This window comes from Lemur catta, chromosome 12 (assembly GCF_020740605.2).
Source record: "Lemur catta isolate mLemCat1 chromosome 12, mLemCat1.pri, whole genome shotgun sequence".
Lineage (NCBI taxonomy): Eukaryota > Metazoa > Chordata > Mammalia > Primates > Lemuridae > Lemur > Lemur catta.
In genome coordinates this window covers 28,193,823-28,219,237 of record NC_059139.1, presented here as the reverse complement: position 1 = coordinate 28,219,237, position 25,415 = coordinate 28,193,823, and the positions used below count along the sequence as shown (strand labels likewise).

The 25,415-nt window shown below is 40.4% G+C and overlaps 1 long non-coding RNA gene across 1 annotated transcript; it reads right to left on the bottom strand.

The window, feature by feature from the left end:
- Positions 1 to 18,242: 18,242 nt before the first annotated feature.
- LOC123648416 lies at positions 18,243 to 20,982 on the bottom strand. Its single transcript, XR_006738623.1, has 3 exons — positions 20,659 to 20,982; positions 19,664 to 19,887; positions 18,243 to 18,345 (listed from the first exon to the last, which is right to left on the bottom strand). It is a non-coding gene; the product is annotated as an uncharacterized LOC123648416 (long non-coding RNA).
- Between the last annotated feature and the right edge of the window lie 4,433 nt (positions 20,983 to 25,415).

The window sequence follows — 25,415 nt, the reverse complement described above, 5'->3', positions numbered from 1 at the left end:
TAAGGTACGTAAATCATTGCTTCAGTTTCAGTGGCTATTATTAAGATTTGGTAAACATGTTATATCAACTCAATATTTAAATATAAAAGGTAGTAACACATGAAAAAGTTAAAAGCTGTATTTGGGCATTATATACCAATAGATAAGTACGTTTGTTTTTTCTATAGAATGAAGTACAGGACCCCAAAATAGAATATGAATAGGGAAGTAAAAATAATAAAAAATAGCTCCTATCATGCTGCCCATCTCTACACACACACGTAAGTACATAACAAAATTCTGCTACATAGTTCTGAAGAAGAATGACTCCTATTGGTGAAAACATGTTAATCTGAATATTAACCATGTTAATATGTTGTTTGAATGGTAAGCTCATTTTAAGGTTAACATTTTGTTATACCTAACCTAGATAGTCTCAGTATGGAGGGGACAGAGTCTCATTAAAGACAAGAGTTATTTCACTCTGCCAGTCATTAGAATCTCCCTGGGCCCTGGAATTAGTGCATCACTACAAACAGAAAAAGGAACCATGAAAAAAAAGCTTAGAACCATCTTTGGGTTTTGGTCACAAGAGTACAAGATGACAAACAGATTATTCTTATGTGACAGAACCTTTGGGGGAGCTAAAGCATTGTTACCTTGAAAGCTAAGTTATGGAATGAAATAGGGTCTATGAGCCTTGGGGATTAGTTAAGTATGGTAGACTCAGAAAGCTGATTGTGTAAACTTTACCATTTTAAGCTTTCTATAGTCATTGTTTTTTCTTTTAATTCTTCTAAAATTTCATAGAAAGTCTAGTCTTCCTCATCTAGGCTACAAGGGAAGCCAGGAGATATGTTTTAGTCTCGACTGAGTCAGAGCTTTAACGGGGAAGCTGCAAACTAAGGCACTCTGCAGAAGGACTGGCACTAGGGCCAGAGTAAGAGACTTAAGGGAATGGTAAATAGGGACAGGGAGGAAGGGAAGGAGTGAGGTCACTTGCTTTCATAAAATTTAGAGAACAGGATAATCCTTCTAGCCTTTTATAAAACCCATCTCTAAATTTTACATAAGTACCATGAAAAAAACACCACTAGAAAAATAATTTTAATTTAAAAATCCTGAGCTTTCAAATAATTTAAGCCAATTTTTTAAGTATCTGATTTTTAAAGAATGATATGAAACTCAGGATTCCAATTTCCCATTGCCACTTTAAATTATATACATGAAATGTCATACCTATTCAACTGGTGATTATGCAACAAGCTCATTTTAAACATCTTAGGAGTAAAATCACCTATAGAACTGATATTGAGTTTCTTAGGAAAGGAATATTCTTTTAAACTACAAGTTTAATATTTACAAATAGTTAAGAGGTAGATGGAAACTGGATAGGTAGGTAGATGATTGATAGATAGATAGATAGATAGATAGATATAGAAATAATCCTCCTCTTTGTTTCCCCTCTACCCTTCCCAGTCTCTGGTAGCCACTTGTATACTCTGTATCTTCATGATATCCACTATTTTAGCACCCACATATTAGTAAGAACATGCGATATTTGTCTTTCTGTGCTTGGCATATTTCATTTAACAGAAAGACCCATCTGACAGAGCTTAAACATTGCATGATGATTTAATAAGGGTCATTTGGAATTCCCAATCAGCATGTGTGGGTTGAGAACATTTTATAAAGAGTTTATCTGTTGAGTGGAGTTATAGTGTATTACTAAAAATTAAAATTTCATTGATTCCAAAAAGGTTCATCCCTAAATATACCTATTTTTATCTCTGAGAGAGCCCTTTGGTATGAGAACAAATAGGTCTTTCTGAGAAAACAAATGGTAAAAGATATGGTAACTGTTATATAGATTTCATATTAGTATTTCTTATTCTTTCAAATATTTTTTCACCTTTGAAATGTATACTATTTTGAAATACATGTTTTCACTAAGTTCACTTTTTATACAGTAAGCTAGCATTGTTGGCATAGAAGTTGGTTTTAATTGTCATTAGCCTTTGGTATCAGATAACTTCTTCATTTTCTATGTCCTCTTTTAAAACATCTTAAGATTAGACGATTCAAATCTGATTTAGCCATCACCATGCCTCTAAATGCTATTAGTGTTTTCAGTTAGCTTCATATTATAATGTAAACTCTTCTGGGAATGAGCTTCAATCTCAGAGAGAACCCACAATATTGATAAGCTGCTTTCACAATTTGGTCCCTAATGACCATTTAATGCACTCAAGTCATACATTAAGAGATTCCCCACCAAATAAGTGTCCCAAAGTCCCTAAATGAATTTCAGGCCTTGATCATTTCAGGCTAATTAAGTGGAAAGAAGGACTCTAGCAATCTGGGTAATCGACCTTGCTAGACAGTCTTAAATACATATGAAATTATGTAATTGTCTGTAAAATCCCAACCATCAGTCTATAGACTCTAGAGATTTCAAAACAATTTGAAGCATCCTAACCTGAATCTGATTTTCTAATAAGAAAACTGTATTTGGGGTTTACTGTTCACTTTCTCCTACAAATAATGAAGATTTTAGTTTTTTAGGGAATCCTATCCACCTAGTTATCAACACAGTATACGATTTGCAACAGAACTTTGTCTTTCTGCATATACTTCTTCTGAAGAAACAATTACACATTTGGGCATAAGAAATTGGTCCTTTACACACACTTGACCTTGTCTAAGAGTTTTTGGCAGATAGCCAGTAAGAATTAAATGACAATAAACCATAATTTCTGTCTTCTAACTTCTGAGTTCATTGAGCTTATTCTCATCTACTCTCATGAATAAAATTGTTAAAAGGCATAAAACGCTAAAGGAAAGGAAAATGAAATCTAAGTCCCCAAAGGCCAAAGAGTAGAAGAATGATTTTTTTTGGTATATTTAGATATATAATTTATTCATTCATTCATTCATCAAATATTTACTGAACACTTACTATGCACAAAGTACTTGTGCAGGTGCTGCCAATAAAAGATAAACAATTCAATAATGTAATCCCTACTGTAATGAGTTTATATTGTAGCAGAGGGGATTTGAGCAGGACAGGCACCACAGACACCATCTGAGAAGTCTCGCAGCAACTGCCTTTAGGGGACCTGGGCAGGGGTAAAGCCCACTGCTCAATGGCCCCAGCCCAGCACCCCCGACCCCTGCAACCCCCACACTGCCGCCTGCCCCACGCAGCTCCAACTCCACAGTTCTGGCCCTGTCCACACAGCTCCTGCCCTACCTCCAGGCAGCAGCTTTGGCTCTGAGGCTCCAGTAGCTGCCACTGCTCCACGAGGATACAGCGCTCGTATCAGGGCCCCAGGCTTCACTCCCAGGGCTTCACCACTGCTTCTGGGCCCACAGCTCTACCCCTTGAGGCTCCAGTGCTCCCATCAGGCCCCGGAGGCTCCACCCCTGCAGCTAATGGGCAAGTGGCTCCACCTGGAGGCTCCAGCACTGCTGCTAGCCCCCACAGCTTCCCTGCTCACCTCCAGCACTCCCACTAGGTCCGTGGCTCTGCACCCTCAAACGCCACCACTGGCACAGTCCCGTGGCTTCACCCCTGAGGCTCCAGTGTGCCACTGGACTCCTGCACCCAGCTATGAGGCTCCCCACTGACATTGAACCCTGCAGCCTGAGGCTCCCACTGGCCAACTGGTGGGAACCGCCCCATGGTCCAGTGCTCTGCCAGGGACCTGGACCAAGTTTGAGCAAATGATCACAGCCCAGACACCCACGACCACTGCCTAGAAAGCCTCACCAAGATAACACTGTCACCCCCATGGGGAGAAGTGCACAGAGCAATACCCCACAACACCAACCTCAATGAAGAGGGTCTTGCTCAGCTTCCAAATTGAGCTTTCAACAGTGGTCTGGGGAACAAGCCACCACTCCACACTAAGATGGCTCAGCATCAGCTTGAACTGTGACAATCACAAGGGAACGGGACAAAGTGGAATAGCTGCATTACAGGCTCTCAGTGCACCCACTCCTCCCCCGCTGGGTTAATCTCCCAGGGTAGGACACAAATTTGCCACTTCTTCTAAGTAGGATATTTGCTCCTTCTTCTAAGTAGGATATTTCCCAGGGAATGGGACTTGATTTAATTAAAAAGCTTCTACACAGCAAGGAAAACGATCAACAGAGTAAATAGACAAATCTACAGAATGGGAGAAAATATGAGCAAACTATACATCTGATAAAGGGCTAACATCCGGAATTTTTACAAAGAACTCAAACAAATCAGCAGGAAAAAAAGAAACAACCCCATTAAAAAGTGGGCAAAAGATAGGAACAGAAGTTGTTCAAAAAAGGATAGGCAAATGGCCAAAAACATATGAAGAAACGCTCAACATCACTAATCATCAGGGATATGCAAATTAAAACTACAAGGAGATGTTGAGTATTTTTTCATATGTTTGTTGGCTCTTTGTCTTCTTTTGAAAAGTTTTTGTTCATGTCCTTTGCCTACTTTTTTTAAATTTTCTTTATGTCAGCATATTATGGGTGTACAAATGTTTAGGTTACATATATTGCCTTTGCCCCACCCGAGTCAGAGCTTCAAGCATGTCCATACCCCAGATGGTACACACTGCATCCACTAGGTGTGTATACACCCATCCCCTCCTACCATCTGCCCGATGAATGTTATTACTATATGTGAACTTAAGTGTTGATCAGTTAATACCAATTTGATGGTGAGTACATGTGGTCCTTGTTTTTCCATTCTTGTGATACTTCACTTAGTAGAATGGGTTCCAGCTCTATCTAGGATAATACAAGAGGTCCTTTGCCCACTTTTTAATGATATATTCACACCTAATGAGTGCGGTGGGTACTGTCTGGGGGATGGACATGCTTGAAGCTCTGACTCAGGTTGGGCAAAGGCAATATATGTAACCTAAACATTTGTAAACCCATAATATGCTGAGATAAAAAAAATAAAGTGAAAATAGACTTTCTCGAAAAAAAAACTATAAGGAGATATCACCTTACCCCTGTCAGAATGATCATTATTAAAAATTCAAAAAACAATAGATGCTGGCATGAATGCAGAGAGAAAGGAATACTTATACACTGTTGGTGGCACTGCAAATTAGTACAACCTTTATGGAAAACAGTACAGAGATTCCTCAAAGAAACAAATGTGGACTTACCATTTGATCCGGCAATCCCACCACTGGGTATCTAACTCAAAGGAAAATAAGTAATTTTATAAAAAAGACACCTGCACTTGAATGTTCATTGCAGCACAATTCACAAGCACAAAGATGTAGAGTCAACCTAAGTTTCTATCAATTCATTAATGGATTAAGAAAATATGATATATATATTAATATATGTATTAATATATACACACACCATGGAGTACTACTCAGCCATGAAAAGGAATAAAATAATGTCTTTTGCAGCAACTTGGATGGAATTGGAGACCATTATTCTAAGTGAAGTATCTTAGGAGTGGAAAAACAAACAGCACACATACTCTGTAATAATTGGGAGCTAATCCGATGGGCACACACGAGCACAAAGAGATGCAAAGGTCATAGGAAATCAAGACGTGGGGAGGAGAAGAGGGGTTAAAAAGCTACCTATTATGTACAATGAACACTATTCAGGTGATGGGCACACTAAAAGCCCATTTTATAATTAATTTATAATTTATAATTAAGCATATATTTTATATTAATTAATATAATTTATATTAATTTATAATTAAGCATTATAAAATGTATCCATGTAACAAAAACGTTTGTAACCCCTTAATATTTTGAAATAAAAATAAAATAAGAAAAAAACTTCATTGCTACCATTGGGTAGTACAATACCACATCAATTCAAAACCTCTCATTCTTTTAATTCTTAGAAATTTATGAATTTTTCTGGATAAAAGTATTATAAATAAGAAATTTCAATGTTCTACTATAAAACATCAATTTTAGTTTTAATTAAGAGCTCTGAAAAGTATGTGGGACACATTGTTTACTGGAAATTGACAGCTACTTGAAAATAAACTTTTGTAATGTGTCTACTTACATTCTCAGCTCCCACAAGAATTATATACCAATAGCCAGACTCATTGATGGCAGTATTATAGAACTCATTTGACAGTTATCTTTTATTAAGAAGTGGTTTTGGCTGGGCAAGGTGGCTAATGCCTATAATCCCAGCACTTTGGAAGGCTGAGAAGGGAAAATCTCTTGAGATCAGTTCAAGACCAACCTGTGCAACATAGCAAGATCCCCATCTCTACAAAAAAAAATTTTTTTTAATTAGCAAAGTGTGGTGACCCACGCACGTAATCCCAGCTATTCTGGAAGCTGACCCAAGAGGATTGATTGAGGCCAGGATTTCAAGGCTGCAGTGAGCTAAAGTCACACCACTGCACTCTAGCCTGGGTGACAGAGCAAGTTCTGAGGGAAGGGGACTGGGTAAATCAACCCCAATAACTGCTTACTTTTAAACTACCCATCACATAATAAAAATAAAATACTTATTTGGTTTTATGGTGGTTCTCAAAGACCAAAACCAAAGCTTTACTAATAAAGATTATAAAGTTTAAGGTTTCTCTTTTTCTTTAGTTGAAAATATAATAAAATAAACATTTTTCAAAACTTGACGAGGTTTTAGACAGCTGAAAATTCTCCACTTTCCTAAGGCCATATCTGCTTAACCAATAATTAAATCAACCAATCTATGTTAAAAATAGCCATTTGAAGATTTTTCCTGAAAACCTACAATTAGACCTTGTCCATTGGTTAATCAGGTCAAATAAGTTTCCAAACTAGAAATTTCTCCCAGAATTTTGTGCCACGGAAAAACAGGTCTTCAAAGACAAATATATAAGCTTCTATTTACTAAACAATGAGAAATTTGTATAATCTATCTTATTTCCCCTTTAGTCAACTAACAGGAGGTTAAATTTCACACTCAATTGCAATAATTATCTCCAGCACCTGAGGAAATTTTTTTCAACTGCTTTTAAAACTCAGATATTGAGCAAGGCTATATGCTCCATGAAGGTTATGAGTACCTGAAATTTTAAACAAAATTTTCCAGGATAAAGACCACCCCTTTAATCAAAATTTCAAAGGGGGTTCTTAACACCACTCCAAAATGCTAAAAATCACTGCCCTAAATGGCTTTTAATCTCTTGTTTTTCATATTTCTTTGCAAATTCTCCTTATCTTCCAGCTACTATTGATGCACAACAAATTACCCCAAAATTTAGTGACTTAACACACACCAATCATCTTTATTATCTCTCCTCATTTCTTTCAGTCATCAATTCAGGAAGGGCTTGGCTGGTTAGTTCTGGCTCAGGGTCTGCTAGGGAGTTGCAGTCAGATGGTGACTAAAGCTGGAACAGCAGGTGGTGGAGAGCTGGGGACTGCCTGGGGATCTCTGTCTCTTTGTGGAGTCTCAGGGTGTCTCCCTGTGGTTTTTCCACATGCCTTAGGTTAGGCTTCTTTACAGCATGGTGGCCTCAAAGCAGTTAGACTCTTTGCTTGGCTGCTAATGGCTTTGAGAGTAAGCACTCCAGCCTGCAAGGCAGCAGTTTTATACTCTATTTTGGTTGAAGCAGTCACAAAAGCCCATTCAGTTCTAAGGGAAGGGGGCATAGACTCCACTTCTCACTGGGAAGAATGACAAAGAATTTGTGGACATATTTTTAAACCACCACACCTTGGATATATGTGCATTATAAATTATTAGCTAGGTAATGGCAACTTTGTGCATAATTCAGAATGAAATAAAAAGCTCTTTGGATCCCATATTATGCTCTGGTGTATATAATGGATATAGTCTGCCATAGCTATAACTAATTTTGATTTTTGATTTGTAAATCTTTATATATATAACCAATTACATACAAAATAATTCTGTAATGATTTTCGTTAAAATGAAAGATCTTACTCTCATGAAGAATAATCACACCCGAAACCGGACAGAAGATGGCGGAGTGGAGGTGACCTCCTGGATTCGTGCTCCCAGAGAGGAAGGCATGGATCTCGACCTGCCACAATGCTAGAGGATTGCTCCTCCACAGGAAGGGTGGGGTGAACCCACGGAGAATCACCGTGGGACACAGGGAACAGGAAAAAACAGAGGCGAGTGGGAAATCAGACCGAGATAATTTGGAAAGTGCGGGACGGAAAACAGACAGCGGAGTGCGGGACGGCTGTACCTGCCTCACCGGCGAGTGAGGCGGGCTCAGCCCCACACCAAAGCGGCTTGTTCTCCCCACTGACCCCCACATCCACTCGGTCAGGGATCTGACTGAAATTGGTGCAGAATCACCGCGGGAGATGCGGAGCTCCGAGGACAGGTGACATAAGCGGGAAGGAGCTTAGACTCTGGCGGGTTTCTGCGGCGACCTAACACTTAAAGGTACAGGCGCGGAGCTGCGCCGAGGCGAGGGGCCGCAAGTGTGAAATATTAAAGCGGGATTCTTTGCTCTCTTTTTCTTCTTCGGCAGCTCCTCGGCTGGGGAGCTGCTGTGGGCTCTGGCGCCTGCCGAGCTCTGAACGTTCTCCCCGAGCACCGGCGACCGGTGGGCGCGCGGTCGCCATCTTGGGTCCCACAGTGTAGCCGCTGCGGATCCATAGGGGGCCACGTGGGTCCCCGCGCAGCTCCCTTTTATAGTCCGCGACCCCACGCCAAGAGCCGTGGCTCTGTGTGAACTCTGTGGGCGGGAGACATCAGCGGGAAAGAGCTTGAACTCTGGGGGATCCCCGCGGTATGCAGCAATTAACGTGAAAAGGGGCGGAGCTACGCCAAGGCGAGGGACCCTGAGCGTGAAATTATAAAGTGGTTTTTTTTTTTCTCTCTCTCTTTTCTTCTCATTTCTTTCGCTTCTTCGGCGGACCCCTGGCCGGGCAGCTGCTGTAGGCTGTGGTGCTTGCAGAGCCCCCGGCTCTGGGGCCAGCTGAGCTCTGAACATTCTCCCCCAGCGCGGGCCACCGGCGGGCACACAGTTGCCATCTTGGGTCCCACAGAGTAGCCGCTGCGGATCCATAGGGGGCCGCGCAGGTCCCCGCGCAGCTCCCTTTTATAGTCCGTGAACCCACGCCAAGAGCTGTGGCTCTGTGTGAACTCTGTGGACAGGAGACATCAGCGGGAAAGAGCTAAGACTCTTGGTCGAGGAATAACAGGGGGTTTTTTTGTTTGTTTGTTTTTTTCTTTTCTCTTTCTTTCTTTCTTTCTTTTTCTTCTTCTTTTCTTTCTTGTTTTCTCTTTTTCTTTTTCTTTTTATTCATGTTGTTTTTTTAAAATATTATTATTATTTTTTATTATTATTATAGTGGTTTTTTGTTTGCTTGTTTCTTTGTTTTGTGTTTTTTTTTCTCTTTCTTTTCTTTCTCTTTCTTTCTTTTTCTTTTCTCCTTTTCGGTGGCCCGCTAGCCCAGGAGCTACTGTATACTCCTGAGCACTCCAGACCCCCAGCTCTGATTCCTACCGGACCTTGAAAATTGCCCCCCAGTACCAGTGATCTCCGGGTGGGCAGCAGCAATTGTGCGGGCCAAGGTCTAACTGCTGCAGAGCCATAGGGTGCCAGGCGGCTCCCCAGGAGGCTCCATCCCCTGATCCATAGACCCTCTCCAGGTCCCCTTCCCAGGTGTGAACACTGAGTGCTTCCCCAGACGCAAGAGTGTGGAGCCTGCACCTTGGGAACATTGGGACAGGGTAGACATTTGCCCGTGGGAGCTGCAAAGGCTGGGGCACTGAGTTAGTGAGGGCACCGCCTCCTCCGCCTAGCCAGCATCTTTCCTGCGGAAAGAGACAGAAACCACACACCTAGAGGAAGAACCAAAAGACAGGGGAAAAAAGAAAAAGAGAGGGAGAGGCTTTCTGCTTGCAAATAGTATGAATCCTGCCTGCTAACTGAAAGTCCACAACACAGTGATTTAACTTGCCAAACTGGTCTTAGGTCAAGCCAACCCTCTGGGGGTGGACCCATCAGAAGCAGTCCCCCAACTGAGATGATAGAAAAAAACTCTAAAGAACACACAACAGTCTCCCCCTCTAGACAAAGGAAGCAACATACCTAGATTGTTTCACAGCCTAAGAACAGAGTACAAGGTGTGCTGTTAACCAGACTAAAGCTGTGAGAAAAGATCTAACGATAGAGCCAGATGGGAAGGGCTCAGCGGAAAAATATGGGGAGCACAAAAAAACCAAACAGAAACCTCGCCCCCAAAGAGAAATACCAGCTCTCCTCCAATTGGCACAAACCAGATTCAGAATACCAACGTGTTACCAGAAGAATTTCAGTTTTGGATTATAAATAAGCTGAATAATATACAAGAAAAAATAGATAACCAACACAAAGAAACCACAAAAAAAATCCAGGATTTGGAAGAAAAATTCACTAAAGAAATAGAAATATTGAAGAAAAACCAAACTGAACTCCTAGAAATGAGAGATTTATTCAGGGAGCTACAAAATACAGTGTCTCAAGAACAGGGTAGATCAAACAGAAGACAGAATCTCAGAGATTGAAGATAACTCTTTCCAATTAAATAAGACGGTCACAGAGATAGAGCAAAGAAATAAGAAAAAAGATCAGAGTCTTCAAGAAATGTGGGATTATGTGAAGAAGCCTAACGTGAGAGTTATTGGCATCCCTGAGGGTGAAGAAGATAATAAGCAAGGACTGGATAAACTATTTGAAGACATAATAGAAGAAAATTTCCCAGGCCTTGCTAAAACTCTAGATATACAGGTTCAAGAAGCTCAAAGAACCCCTGGTAGATTCATAGCAAATAGGAAAACACCACGCCACGTAGTCATCAGACTGACCAAAATATCCACTAAAGAGACCCTTCTTCGAGCTGTAAGGAGAAAGAAACAAGTAACATACAAAGGGAGGCCCATTAGAATTACGCCAGATTTCTCAACTGAAACTTTACAAGCAAGAAGAAGTTGGGGCCCCATTCTCACTCTTCTGAAACAGAATAATGCCCAGCCTAGAATCTCGTACCCAGCTAAGCTAAGCTTTCTATATGAAGGAGAAATTAAGACATTCTCAGATAAACAAGGACTGAGGGAATTCACCAAAACAAGACCACCCCTCCAAGAAGTACTCAAAAGAGAGTTACACACGGATCATCACAACAAAGACCCATGAATGTAAAACCACCCAAGAGCTAAAGATCAAATTCCAGCCACCACAATGGCTCAAGAGAGAAAACATAGCAATGAAGTTCTACCCAATAAGATGAACAAAAATCTGTCCCACTTATCAGTTCTCTCACTAAATGTCAATGGCCTGAATTCCCCACTCAAGAGACATAGACTGGGCCAATGGATAAAAAGACACAAACCAAGTATCTGCTGCCTTCAGGAAACTCACTTAACTGGCAAAGATGCATTTAGATTGAAAATAAAAGGATGGAAATTGATATTTCAAGCAAACGGTAGCCAAAAGACAGCTGGTGTGGCAGTTTTAATTTCCAATAACTTAGTCTTTAAACCAAGAAAAGTAATAAAAGACAAAGACGGTTACTACATACGAAAGGCACAATTCAACAAGAAGACATAACCATACTTAATATATATGCACCCAACCTAGGCGCACCAGATTCATAAAGCAAACCCTACTTGATCTGAACCAAATGATAGACAACAATACTTTAATAGTTGGAGACTTTAACACCCCACTGACAGCACAGGACAGATCCTCCAAGCAGAAAATAAGCAAAGAAATAGTAGACTTAAACAGAATGCTAGAACAAATGGGCCTGACTGACATCTACAGGACATTCTACCCGAAATCCACTGAATATACATTCTTCTCATCAGCTCATGGGACATTCCCTAAGATTGACCATATTCTAGGACATAAAGCATCCTAGGACACACAACCAACATCATACTGAATGGAGAAAAATTGAAAGCATTCCCACTCAGAACTGGAATCAGACAAGGCTGCCCACTGTCCCCATTACTTTTCAACATAGTATTGGAAGTCTTTGCAAGAGCTATCAGACAAGAGAGCAGAATCAAGGGTGTCCAAATAGGGACAGAAGAGATCAAACTCTCACTCTTCGCTGATGACATGATGTTGTATCTGGAAAACCCCAAGGACTCAACCAAGAGACTCCTGGAATTAATTAATGAATTCAGTAAAGTCTCAGGTTACAAAATCAATACACACAAATCAGAGGCATTCATATATGCCAATAACATTCAATCGGAGAACCAAATTAAGGACTCAATACCTTTCAAAATAGCAACAAAGAAAATAAAATATCTAGGAATATATTTAACTAAAGAGGTAAAGGACCTCTATAAAGAGAACTATGAAACACTAAGGAAGGAAATTGCAGAACACATAAATAGGTGGAAATCCATACCATGCTCATGGATTGGAAGAATTAACATTGTTAAAATGTCTATACTACCCAAAGTAATCTATAGATTCAATGCAATTTCTATTAAATTACCAACATCATTTTTCACAGATTTAGAAAAAATAATTATACACTTTGTATGGAATCAGAGAAGACCCCATATAGCAAAAGCAATTTTAAGCAATAAAAACAAAATGGGAGGTATTGATTTGCCAGACTTCAAACTATACTACAAAGCTGTGGTTCTTAAAACTGCCTGGTATTGGCACAAGGGCAGGGACACAGACCAGTGGAACAGAACAGAAAACCCAAATATAAAACCATCCTCATATAGCCATCTAATCTTTGACAAAATAGACAAGAACATACTCTGGGGACAAGAATCCCTATTCAATAAACGGTACTGGGAAAACTGGATAGCCACATGTAGAAGACTGAAACAGGACCCACAGATTTCACCTCTCACAAAAATCAAATCACGGTGGATAACAGATTTAAACATTAAATGGGAAACGATTAGAATTCTAGAAGAAAATGTAGGAAAGACTCTTACAGACATTGGTCTAGGCAAAGAATTTATGAAGAAAACCCCTAAGGCAATCACAACAACAACAAAAATAAATGAATAGGACCTGATTAAATTAAAAAGCTTTTGCACAGCCAAAGAAACAGTCACGAAAATAAACAGACAGCCTACAGAATGGGAAAAAATTTTCGCATACTGCACATCAGATAAAAGACTGATAACAAGAATCTATTTAGAACTCAGGAAAATCAGCAAGAAAAAATCAAACAATCCTATCAAAAAGTGGGCAAATGACATGAATAGAAATTTTTTAAAAGAAGATATAAGAATGGCTAAAAAACGTATGAAAAAATGCTCAACATCCCTAATCATCAGGGAAATGCAAATCAAAACCACAATGAGATACCACTTAACTCCAGTGAGAATGGCTTTTATCAAAAAATCCCAAAACAACACATGTTGGCGTGGATGCGCGGAGACAGGAACACTCATACACTGCTGGTGGGAATGCAAACTAGTGCAACCCCTGTGGAAAGCAATATGGAGATACCTTAAACAGATTCAAGTAGACCTACCATTTGATCCAGCAATCCCATTATTGGGCCTATACCCAGAAGAACAAAAGTCATTCTATAACAAAGACACCTGTACTCGAATGTTTATAGCAGCACAATTCACAATTGCAAAGATGTGGAAACAACCCAAGTGCCCATCAATCCACGAATGGATTAGTAAACTGTGGTATATGTATACCATGGAGTACTACTCAGCTATAAGAAATAACGATGATACGACATCTCTTTGGTTCTCCTGGAGAGAGTTGGAACCCATTATATTAAGTGAAGTGTCCAAAGAATGGAAATCCAAGCATCACACGTACTCACCAGAAAACTGGTTTCCCTGATCATCACCTAAGTGTACATCGGGGAAGGATACCAATTGGATGTCAGACTGAGATGGGAGGTGCGGGGAGGGGATGGGTGTATGCCTACATGATGAGTGAGTTGCACACCCTCTGGGGAATGGTCATGCTTGAAGGTGCAGACTCGGGGAGGTGGGGGGGGATGGAGGTATGACTACATGGTGAGTGCCAGGTGCACTGTCTGGAGAATGGACACGCTTGAGGCTCTGACTCAGGGGGATGGGCGGGACATGGACAATGTATATAACCTGAACTTATGTACCCCCATGATGAGCTGAAATTAAAAAAAAAAAGAATAATCACACCCTGATTCCCTGATTTATCTCCCATATCCAGATTTTCATTTACAAAGCTTATTCAAACCTGTATGCTCCTATGTCATAACCTGGAGAAAGGCATACTTTCCGCAAATTTTCTGGGTGAATGATTATGCTAAGGTAAATTAAAAGTTTTTAGTCATGAGTTATTAATTTGTTTATTGATAAAATGTGAAGTTCAGCAGATAATTAGCAATTCTTTAATCTTCAGCCAAATTGCTGAGCTATACTTCAAACCATGAGAAAATTCTGTAACCAGGTATTTGGAAAACTCAGATATTTATTCTTCGGACACTTGACCCCAGCTCATTATGCCCATCATTTAAATACATTCCTAGACAAAGAGTATATCATAATAGATCATGTATAATAGATATTGAAATATAAAATACAATAAACCTGACAATAAAAGCCAGTTCATAAGAACATGAGAACTTGACCCGGGCCTACGGCCCACTCAGCTCAGCTGTAACAAAAACCTTCAGTCCTAAAATAGTTGTCTTCTTTGAAACACATTTCAATCATTCAGACTTTTCTTAATAACCCATTTATTATACATTAATTTATTTAAAACTGTTTAGTATATTTTCATTCTATAATTTATCCTCTAAAATCTCACTGCTATATTCCTGGCAATACTCTTCTTTTTTCCTAAAGTTTCTCTCTTTCACTCTTCAAGGAGTTTCCCCACTTTTATACACTAAAAATGTAGAAATGTAGTAAACTTGTCACTGCCTACCTAACCCACACCCACCCCCGGTTCACCGACTTCAAGCATGTGCACCCACCAAAATATCCTTAATCTTCCCAGCCCATCTTTATATATTTGTTTCCTCCCAGGCTCATTCCTCTTAACTGATGTAACTGCTCTTCACCTTCCCAGCAATTCCTCCCCTCTTCCCCACCATCTCCAACAGCACTACAGACCTCCCAAGGTTCAGAATTGAACATGAAACCATTTGGAACAGTGAGATAACATTTTCTATTTCTTTCCAAAACACTTTCAGCAAGCTATAAATTAAATTTTCCACAGGCTCTTAAATTTCAGTGGAATGATAGAGAATTGATGGTCAAGACAGGACAGAAACAAGAGATTGTTCAAGGTATAGGTAATATCCTCGTGCTTACTTTAGTATCCTGAAGGCCAAGAAAATGTATGTCCCTCTAGTTAGCATTTCATTATAGCACTTCATTGCTATTCAATATTGTACTAATGCTCTCATTTCCTGTTCAGTAATGTATGACCAATTACATGAATACAGAGATACCTCTAATAACATATTCCCTGTGGATCTTGGCATGTAAATAAAATAAGGAGATACTATAATTCTAAATGAACTCTTTAGAATATGTGCAGACATACAAGAGACAGAACCGCAGGCCTTTGGGCAGGGTTACTGCCCTATGTATCTCTGTGCCCACAGCACCCAAGGTAACACCTGGTTCATCATAGTCCTCCATACATATTGAATGTTGGATTCATTAATTGTTAAACAATAATACAACTTTATAACATAAATAGATAGACCTTAGAGATCATCCATTCTAACCTCTTATTTCATAGAAGAAGAAACTGAAATCTAGAAGAAACTTACTCTAAGCAAAGCTTTGGGAGCTTGCCCAAAATTTAACAGCTGGGTGGCTGACATAACAATTAATCATTTTTTCACAAGAGTGTGCTTCATCTTATGAATTTTCTAAAACATTTTTATTCTTACAACACTTTAAAGAGATGATATTTTAAGGAATAAATATTCACACTTTACAACCTAAAAAGTAACCTCAATCAGCACAACATATTAATTCAATTGAGTATTTCCTTAGTCTCACACATGCTATAATTGCTGATATTAAATCGGTTGGTGTTCTCTGCACCACATCCTCAACTACTGCCCCACACAAAGTCCTGAAATAATTGCTTCATTTAATCTGGTTCTGTTTATTGAGTCTAAATTTGTTGTGCCCAGCTGCCTTACACATTGTTAATTTTATATGTGAAGACTGACCTGGACACTGAAACATCCTGATATGAACTTCAGTAGAAATTTATAAAACATAATTTATTTTAAAACCCACTGAACAAAACCCTTGTATCTCATTGCTATGATGTAGGGTTCCTATGCAGATAATTCTCTGCCTCTAAATGGAGCAACTCTGAGAGCAATTAATTCACACCCCTTGCAAAAGTGAGACTCTGTGGAGACTCATTTCAATGCCTTACATGAGTCTTTGTGGACCCCTTATCTACTCCTACTGGCTTCACTGCCATTTGCTCCCCACCCAACTTGTCTTTTTCTATGTGCTTCCAGAAGAGGTGCATAAGAGTTAAGGAGATGTGAAAATACAAGCCCACAAAGGATAGTTTAATCGCTTGCTCTTTTCATGCTGTCCCTGATTATGGTATCTACAAACCACAACACCAACATCTGCAAAATAGAATTAACAGCATTGAAAAAACCACCAGATGTCATATAGTCCCATCTTTTGTACCAAGTCATATGGTCCCTAATGACAACAAACAGTTAAACATCTCCAAGGAAGGAGCTGCTCTAACCTCCTTTGGTGTCTATCATACTAACTATGATAAAGTGATGGAGTGAGTGTGGTATAGACCACATTCTTGTGATCCAGATGGCTTGTTCTTATGCAGTGGAATTCTCTGTTAGATGTCAACAAGAGTGTCAGTGTCTTTTCAGAGTTGTGTGAGAAGACACATAATCTGGCTTGTGCAAGAGTTGTTAAGGAAGAACAGAGAAGAACAGAGATGTGAGGGGGAGAGATTGTGCTTGACTAAACTTTCACTTTCCCATGACATCAATATTTAAAGACCATTTGCCCTTGCCTTGCTTAGTTAACACTATTAGAAGGCATCTGTGTAAAACTAAGACAAAATAGTTGGCCTTTTAACACAGACATAGCACCTGAGAGATGATGAATCACAACCCAAATCCCTTACATTCTGGCCATCTACTGGAAAAATACCAGATTTAGAAGGAGTCAGAAGTCTCACTCTTCATTATCCATAGGTTCTATCTACATAAAGTTTTGAACATTTATCCAGTATATCTTCTTAGATATAAAGAGTAGGTGTCTAAGTTTGAGTCAGTGTAGCAACGAGGGTAGCTTCCTCAGTAGAAAATAGATGACTATACATATAAATTAGGTAAATAAACAAATATATTATTGTTCATATCCTTGACTATGAAAGAAGAAAAACATTTATTGAGTGCCATTTATTTTTAAATTATACAAGTCTATGAGGCAAGTACTACTACTTTTACTTTCATGTAATGAAGAATTACACAATTGGCTTAAGGTAACATAGCAAATAGGAAACAGTGTCCAGATTCAAAATCTGTTGTTTCTAGTTCTAAAACTACATTGTCTTTTCTCCTGCAAAGAAGAACAGAGTTATTTTCTAGTGAGAAATAATTATTGCACACTTTGGTTACTGGGGATTTACTTTTCTTAGATGATTTATTAAATAAAGAAACCGGGGTTTAGATTTACCTCTTTCAATATTGAAGTACATAATCTGTTTGTCAACGATAGGGGCTGCCTAATTCACTATTTTATGCCCATGCTGCCTTGATGAGGGTTGTATTCTCAAGAGGGTCTTTGCATTCTCTCCTACTACCTCTTACCTAGACTTTTGGAAAGATCATTTGGCCTGGAAAGAGGAGAAAATTGAGACAGAAATTTCCCTAAGTGAATTGCCACCATATGAGAAGTGGGTCAATTAGTAGCATTTATCTCTGTACCATATATTATACTTTTAGAATAAGTGTATTATATTTCCTACATTTCTATATGCCTCTTATAAGCAGTAACTGTACCTTGATAATTTATGGATTCCCATAGTAGGCATAAATAACAAGATTTTGAATGCATTCATTTCAGCAGATACCTCTACAAATATCGACTGAATACTGAAGAAAGACTTATTAAACCAAGGCCGGGCACAGTGGTTCACCGTAACCCTAGCACTTTGGGAGGCCAAAGTGGAAGGATTGCCTGAGGTCAGGAGTTCAAAATCAGCCTAAGCAACATAATGAGACCCTACCCCTACAAAAAAAAGAGAAAAATTAGCCAGGTGTGATGGCGTGTGCCTGTAGTGTCAGCTACTTGGGAGGCTGAGGCAGGAGAATCACTTGAGCACAGGATTTTGAAGTTGCAGTGAGCTATGATCATGCCACTGCTCTCATGTCCAGGCAATAAAGCGAATCTTTGCATCTAAAAAAAAAAAGAAAAAGAGGAAGAAAAGATTTATTAAACCAAATGTAAATGTGTTGAATCTAATCGAGTGTCTTATTCAAACATACATTATTAAAGAGCTACTGGCACTCTGGTATATAGAACTAAAAATATACATTCCTAGAATTAGCTACTTTAAAGCCTTTCTGGAAAATGGAAGACAATAACCAACAGTTGCAGAATGTCAGTATTAAATGAATCCTCAAAGGTCATCAACTACAACAACATATTTTGCTAATGAGAAAACTTGGTCTAAGGATGTTAAATAATTTGCCTAATGCCACAAAATATCATGGCAAGCCAATACTAAAAGCTATGCCTCCTATTTAGCAATGGAGTGACCTTTCTCCCATGTGACTTCAATCATCTTTCTTCTCATATTTCTGAATGAATAAATAAACTGATAAATGTTACCAAATACAGAAAGTGCCTGGACTAATACAATGTTGTGGGCTAACAATATCAGAGCCAGCCTTTACAAGATATGATTCTCACCTCCCCAAAGACATAATTAGATATGCATTACATAAATGAATATTTGTTATAAGTTGTTCAAAATTATACTGTATTCCCAAGTTACCTTTGTCTATCTCAATTTCCCTCTGAGTTTCACTGGGACAGTCACTTTTTTCATATTTTTATTTGTTGTGCTTTTGCTTATATTTTCAAAGATGCTAGGATGATAAGTCAAATTTCAGTGGAGTTCTTGGAATGCCTCAGAAACCAAGTCACTGAATCAGAAACCTAAAAATGTGTTTTTCCTGCCTCTTCTTCTTTTGTTCTCCCATTCTGCAGGTTAGTTTGCAGAATGCCAATTTTGCTGCTCACTAGAACTGTGACCTTGAACAAGTTTCTTAATTTCTCTACCCATGTTTCTTCTTCTGTAAAATGGAGGTAAAAATAAAACCCTTATGGAGTTACATGATAATTAAGTTAGTAATACATACAAAACACTTAGAATAGTGTCCCGTACATATAAGAATGCAACAATTTTTATTACTCTGTTTACTCAAGAACTGTTGATCTAAATAGGATTTTGGTTAATTCTGGTGCACCAAGACCTGGAAAATGGCCCCTTTTTGGCTGAAGTAATTCCCTATTTATTCCAAGGAAATGTGTAGGTTTGTCAATATACTTAGTGCTACATTATCCGACAGATCAACTAAGCACGTGTTTAGGTCTCCCTCAGGGAAAGGGTAGAACAAATAGGAGAGGTAAAGAGATTAAGAGAGAGAGAAGTTGAGTTTTAGTAGATTTGTAGAAAATCTGGAAAGAAGCCATCTTAATTTTAGCATACCTCTAAATTTCAGGTAACTTGGCATTGCTTTACTTTGAATAATACCAGGCATGGTCGCGATGAAGGAAATAATGTTTCCAGTACTTGGTGTCTCTTCCGATCTGAACCTGAGTCTAGCATTAGGACACCACCATTTGTTTTGGCTGTTTTTGTTTTCCGTTGTTTGCGCCAGTATGAGAGATGATGCAATCTCTTTTCAGGACGCAATGAGAAACAAGGGGAGCCTGAATGGAAAATGGAATATAATAATTGGACACTTAGCACATAAAAGGCATTGTGTTGGGTTCTGTTCAATATGTAGAACTTTACCAGAATTACTTTTGTTTTTCATTTAGTAAAGCCTCTACACAATAGAGACCCTCACACTCAAATACAACTTCAAAACAACTTCCCAAGAAAAATATCTGAAACTGTCACCAGCATAAAGGTTCTTGCTAACGTCGCAGAACGGAATTTCAGGATGCACACACAACCAAGCAATAGTGGCAAGTTTATTGAGTGAAAGCAGACAGGCTTAGGAAAGCCTTGCGTAGAAGCAAAAGCACACTCCCAAGAAAGGAAGTGCGCAGGCTTGGAGAGAGCAGCTGCGCCAGACCCTGAGTGGTTGCTGTTTGTATTTGTTGAAGTCAAAAAAGGCTGCGTAGTCAGCGTTCTTTCTGTTCTTACTCATAGTTCCCCTGTTTTTCCCACAAGGGGGGTCAAAACCACAATGTTAACTTGTTGCAATTGTGATATAAGGGGGGAAAGGTCACTTTGTACCTTTGCAACGCCGGGAAATTAATGGGTCTTTTCTTCTGCTCGGATCTGTTTGTTCAAGGGACTGTTTGTTCCAGCCAGGTGACTAACTTTTCCAGTCCCTCCTCTCTTGCTCATACCTGATTACCTACTCTAACATTCCCCCTCAAGAACTCTCTGCCCTTGAGATCTTACAAGGGTATGGGTGGAAGTCTCATTTTCTGTAACTGCTTCAAGCTGACAGGAGGTGTCCTCCCTACCTATGTGCCCAGGAGTTCTTGTTCTCTGTCAAGGGAGCCTGAGGGAAAGTGGAGCACATAGGGCAACAGCAGTTTGATCCACGGCACACATTTAGGTGGAAACTGATCCCTGCCATCCATAATGTCCTTGTTCTCTGTCAGGATAGATTCCAAGTCACTGGAGATTTGAGATCAGAAAGATACTCCCACTGAGTCTAAAGAAGAGAGAGAAGAAAGTTAAACACAGGTTGATATTGTTGGAGAATGAGAATAGACTGAACTGAGTCATTTAAAGGCTTGGCAATAAGTCCAAACCCAGGTATCCAAATCCGGCAAAACACTGCCATGCCCAAAAATGTATTAAGTTGCTTCTCTGTCTGTGGTGGTCCTATGCACAAGATGGTTTTCTTGTGTTGGACCAATGGCCTCTGCTGGCCTGGACTCAAAATGTGACCTAGATAGGTTACTGTGTGCTGTGAAACCTGGGCCTTGGCAGGAGAGACTTTATACCCCCTTTCTTCCAAGAAATTCAAAACTTGAATGGTGTTTTTATTTGAGTCTTCTAAGGTTGGGCCGCAGATGAGTGTATCATCCACATATTGTAAGAGGGCTCCAGTGGTTAAAGAGAGCTCTCATAATTCTCTGGCAACTATATTGCCAAAAATGTGTAGGCTAACTCTAAAGCCCTATGGTAAGACTTTCCATGTGTATTTATTGTGTTGTTAGTTGATGGATTAGTCCACTCAAAAGCAAACAAATATTGGGAGCCTGGGCGTAACGGTATACAAAAGAAAGCATCTTTAAGATCTAAAACTGTAAACCAAGCAGCTTTCTCAGGTACTTGAGTCAGCTTGGCCTTAAAATCAGCAAAATGGGAGTATTGCAGGGTGACCGGCATGGGACTATGAGGCCATGTTTGAAAAATTTCTCTATTAAAGGCTGAAGGCCTTACTGGGCTTCAGGTTTGATAGGGTATTGGCATCTATTGGGGAAGCTAGTCTTACCCTTGAGAGAGACCCTAACTGGTTCAGCAAATTTTGCTCTACTGGGATTCCCTGCCCCAAACCTGAGGGTCAACCTGATTCCATATCTCAGTGGTTGGGGTTCTTCAAGGGGACATAGGATGGCCAAGAACAGGTCTCGGGTCCCTGGTAAACTTACAGTTGTTCCCAAGGCTGTTAGGAAATTTCCCAATAAAGAGCTTGGGCATTCAGGCATGACTAAGAATTTATGAGTGAGTTCCCCCAGGGACAAGGAAGGGGCTCAGTGAATCATTTAGGTTTGGGCTTTCCCTCCACTCCAACAATGGAGCAGACCTCAGAAGACAGTGGACCATTATGAGAAGTCTAGACAGAGTAAGCAGCTCCATTTCAATTACAAATTTAACAGTCTTACCTGCCATGCCAAGTGTCACCCAATGTTCTTCCTTAATAATGCGGACGGTCTGTTTGGGAGCCTCTGGGAAACTTTGGCCTCCCCAGTCCTCCAACACCACTGCTGTGGCAGATCTCTCTCTCTCTCTCTCTCTCTGTCTAATCCCTTTGAAACAGGGGACAGTCCCTCTTCCAGTGTCCAAACTTTTCACAAAGGGGACATGGTATCTTAGGTAATCTTGAACTTGGACTCTTTTGGCCGCCTTGAGGACAATCCCAACTCCAGTGATCCTGGCTCCCACAGGAGTAGCATGTTCCTTTACCTGCTAGAGGGGCACACAGGTTGACCTTGAGGTAGATCTGCAGGTCGTATGGCTGTTGCCAAAAATTTGGCATGCCTTTTAGCCCTGCTTTTTCAGCCTGATCTCTGTTGTTAAAGACAGAGAAAGCCACATCCATTAACTGTTTAATGGGGGTTTGAGGACCTAGTGCCAATCTGTGGAGCTTTCTACAAATATCTGGGGCTGACTGGCTAATGAAATGGGTGGCCTGGATAATCTCTCCCTCTGGGCTATTGGGGTCCACATTAGTATATTTCTGGAGGGCCTCTACTAGCCTGGATTGGAATAGGGCAGGATTCTCATCCGGTCCTTGAGTAATCTCTAATCTTGTCATAATTGACAGGCTGATGATGTATCTTTTCATGCTTTCCAATAGACAAAGGACCATATGGTCTCTCGAGGCTGCCCCTGGCTCCCCAGGCTGTGGTTCCATTGCGAGTCGATGAGAGGAAGAGCAGTCAACTCTACCAGGTACATGCTGGACTGGCGTATGTGTAAAGCATCTGCATAAGTTTGAGCCTCAATCCAAATTCTAGTTCTCTCCTCTCTCTGACAGCAGTGGGACAGGACAACCACTAGATCTCTCCAAGTCAGAGAAACTGGGGTGGGGGGGGAACAACCTTGGCCCACCTGGTTGGCATTTCTCAAGGCAGGAACCACATTTATCAGGGTCCTCTCTGAGTGCCATAAAGGCTGGAACATATGGGACTTCTGTCCACTTTCTTTCCTGTCTTGAGTCACAAACATCTTTTCCCCACATATAATAAAAAAGTACTTTGAAATAAGAGTGGAATCTAGTAGCAGAGACTAAGAACAGGGCAGCCATAAAGAGTGAGTCATGGGCTTCTGCACAGCATGGGGAAGTCCCCTGCCACCTCCCACGGCTGGTGTCACTCAGTGTCTGGCAACTGCTTGGATCTACACAGCCTGAGGAGTGACCCTTTGCCACCCCAGTTAGAGGGAGCCGCAGTCAGCCAGATGGAGCGAGGCTATGCACCTGTGACTCACCAGAAAGCCTGCAGAAGCGAAAGAAGGAAAATTCTCCAATCCAGTCTCAAGGGTGAGGACAGCCATACTCACCGCGGGTCACTTGGGGATGAAATAATCTCCAGGCTGGTTCACCATGAGGACATCACCAGCATAAAGGTTCTTGCTAATGTGGTAGAAAGGCATTTCAGGACATGCACACAGCCAAGCAATAGCGGTGAGTTTATTGAATGACAGCAGACAGGTTTAGGAAAGGCTTGTGCGGAAGCAAACGCACACTCCCAAGAAAGGGCAGGCTTGAAAAGAGCAGCTGCGCCAAACCCTGAGTGGTTGATGTTTTTATTTGTTGAAGTCAAAGAAGACTGGATGGTCAGTGTTCTTTGTGTTCTTACTCATAGTTCTCCTGTTTTTCCCATAAAGGAGATCAAAACCACAATGTTAACTTATTGCAATTGTGATATAATGGGGGAAAGGTCACTTTGTACCTGCGCAAGGTGGGGAAATTAATGGACCTTTTCTTCTCCTCAGATCTGTTTGTTCAAGGGGCTGTTTGTTCCAGCCCGGTGACTGACTTGTCCGTTCCCTTTTCCCTTGTTCCCTTGTTCATACCTAACTGACTACCTACTCTAACAAAACTGTTTTATCTTTCAGGAACAGGTCTACACAAAAATTCCCTGAAACACTTTATCTGTTACAGCTCAACAAACTTAGCATTTCACAACCCAACTTCTCATGGGTCTTTCTTTTGAAAGGGAAAAGTGTTTATTATGTATGTATGCCTAATGATCAGATTCTTCTAGACTGCCTTGGGAGGATGCAAGGTTGGGGGGATACTCAAGTTATCCATCCCTCCCATCCTTCTCCCTCTCTTGTGTGGTACAACAGAACCACTGGGCTGCCCCTCAGCCATTCTCTCTGTGGGGTGACAGCAGCGGAGGGATTCAGTTTGCTGACCAAGGAGATGCAGAGGCCCAGGTGAACTGGGAGGAGAGAGATTGGGGCCCCTGGACTCTGCCTCTGCCCTTGGGGAGCTGTTTGAGTCAGGGGAGGAAGATGGAGAACTAAGTTCTCATGTAATAAATACAAAAGGAAGAAGGGTAGGATATTGATATTAATTGAGCTCTTATCTTGTGCAAAGATCTGTAAAGGATTTTTTTTTATTTTTTTAACTAACAAATAAAAATTGTATTTATTGGCTGAGCACAGTGGCTCACGCCTGTAATCCTAGAACTCTGGGAAGCCTAGCTGGGAGGATAGCTTGAGGTCAGGAGTTCAAGACCAGCCTAAGCAAGAGCAAGACCCCTTGTCTACTAAAAATAAAAAAATTAGCCAGGTGTGGTGGTGCCCACCTGTAATCCCAGCTACTTGGGAGGCTGAGGCAGGAGAATTGCTTAACCCCAAGAGTTTGAGGTTGCTGTAAGCTAGGCTGACACCATGACACTCTAGCCCAGGTAACAGAGCAAGACTCTGTCTCAAAAAATAATTGTATTTATTTATTACATACCACATGATGTTTTGAAATATGCATACATTATGATATATTCAATCAAGCTAATTAACATATGCATTGCCTCACATATGTATCATTTCCTGTGGTGAGAACTCTTAAAATCTACTCTCTTAGCCATCTTCAAGAATACAATGCATTGTTATTAACTATAGTCATCATGTTGTACAATAGACCTCTTTAACTTATTCCTATCTAACTGGAATTCTGTATCCTTTTTGTATACTATTTGTACACTTTTTAAAACTGAACATAGGCATTTCCAGATGCCAGAGCATTGCACGGTGAGAGCTAAAGGGTACAGCTTTTAGTAGTGTAAGTGTGGCTCTGCTGCCATTCTGATCGGCTACATTCCTGTTGCGGCTGAGAGTGAAAGAGGATGGTGGGATTGGGTGGGGGGACTGGTAGTCACAGAAGACAAAGCTACTGAAAAGAAGACCATTCAAACCAAGCCCAAGTTGCAGGTTACTTACCCAGTTTGCCAGGAGCCCTGTGTTCAGCCCAGCCAAACACAGAACCCAGAAGGTTCCTATTTCCTCTTTCTTATTCTTCATCCCACCGAGGAAGACT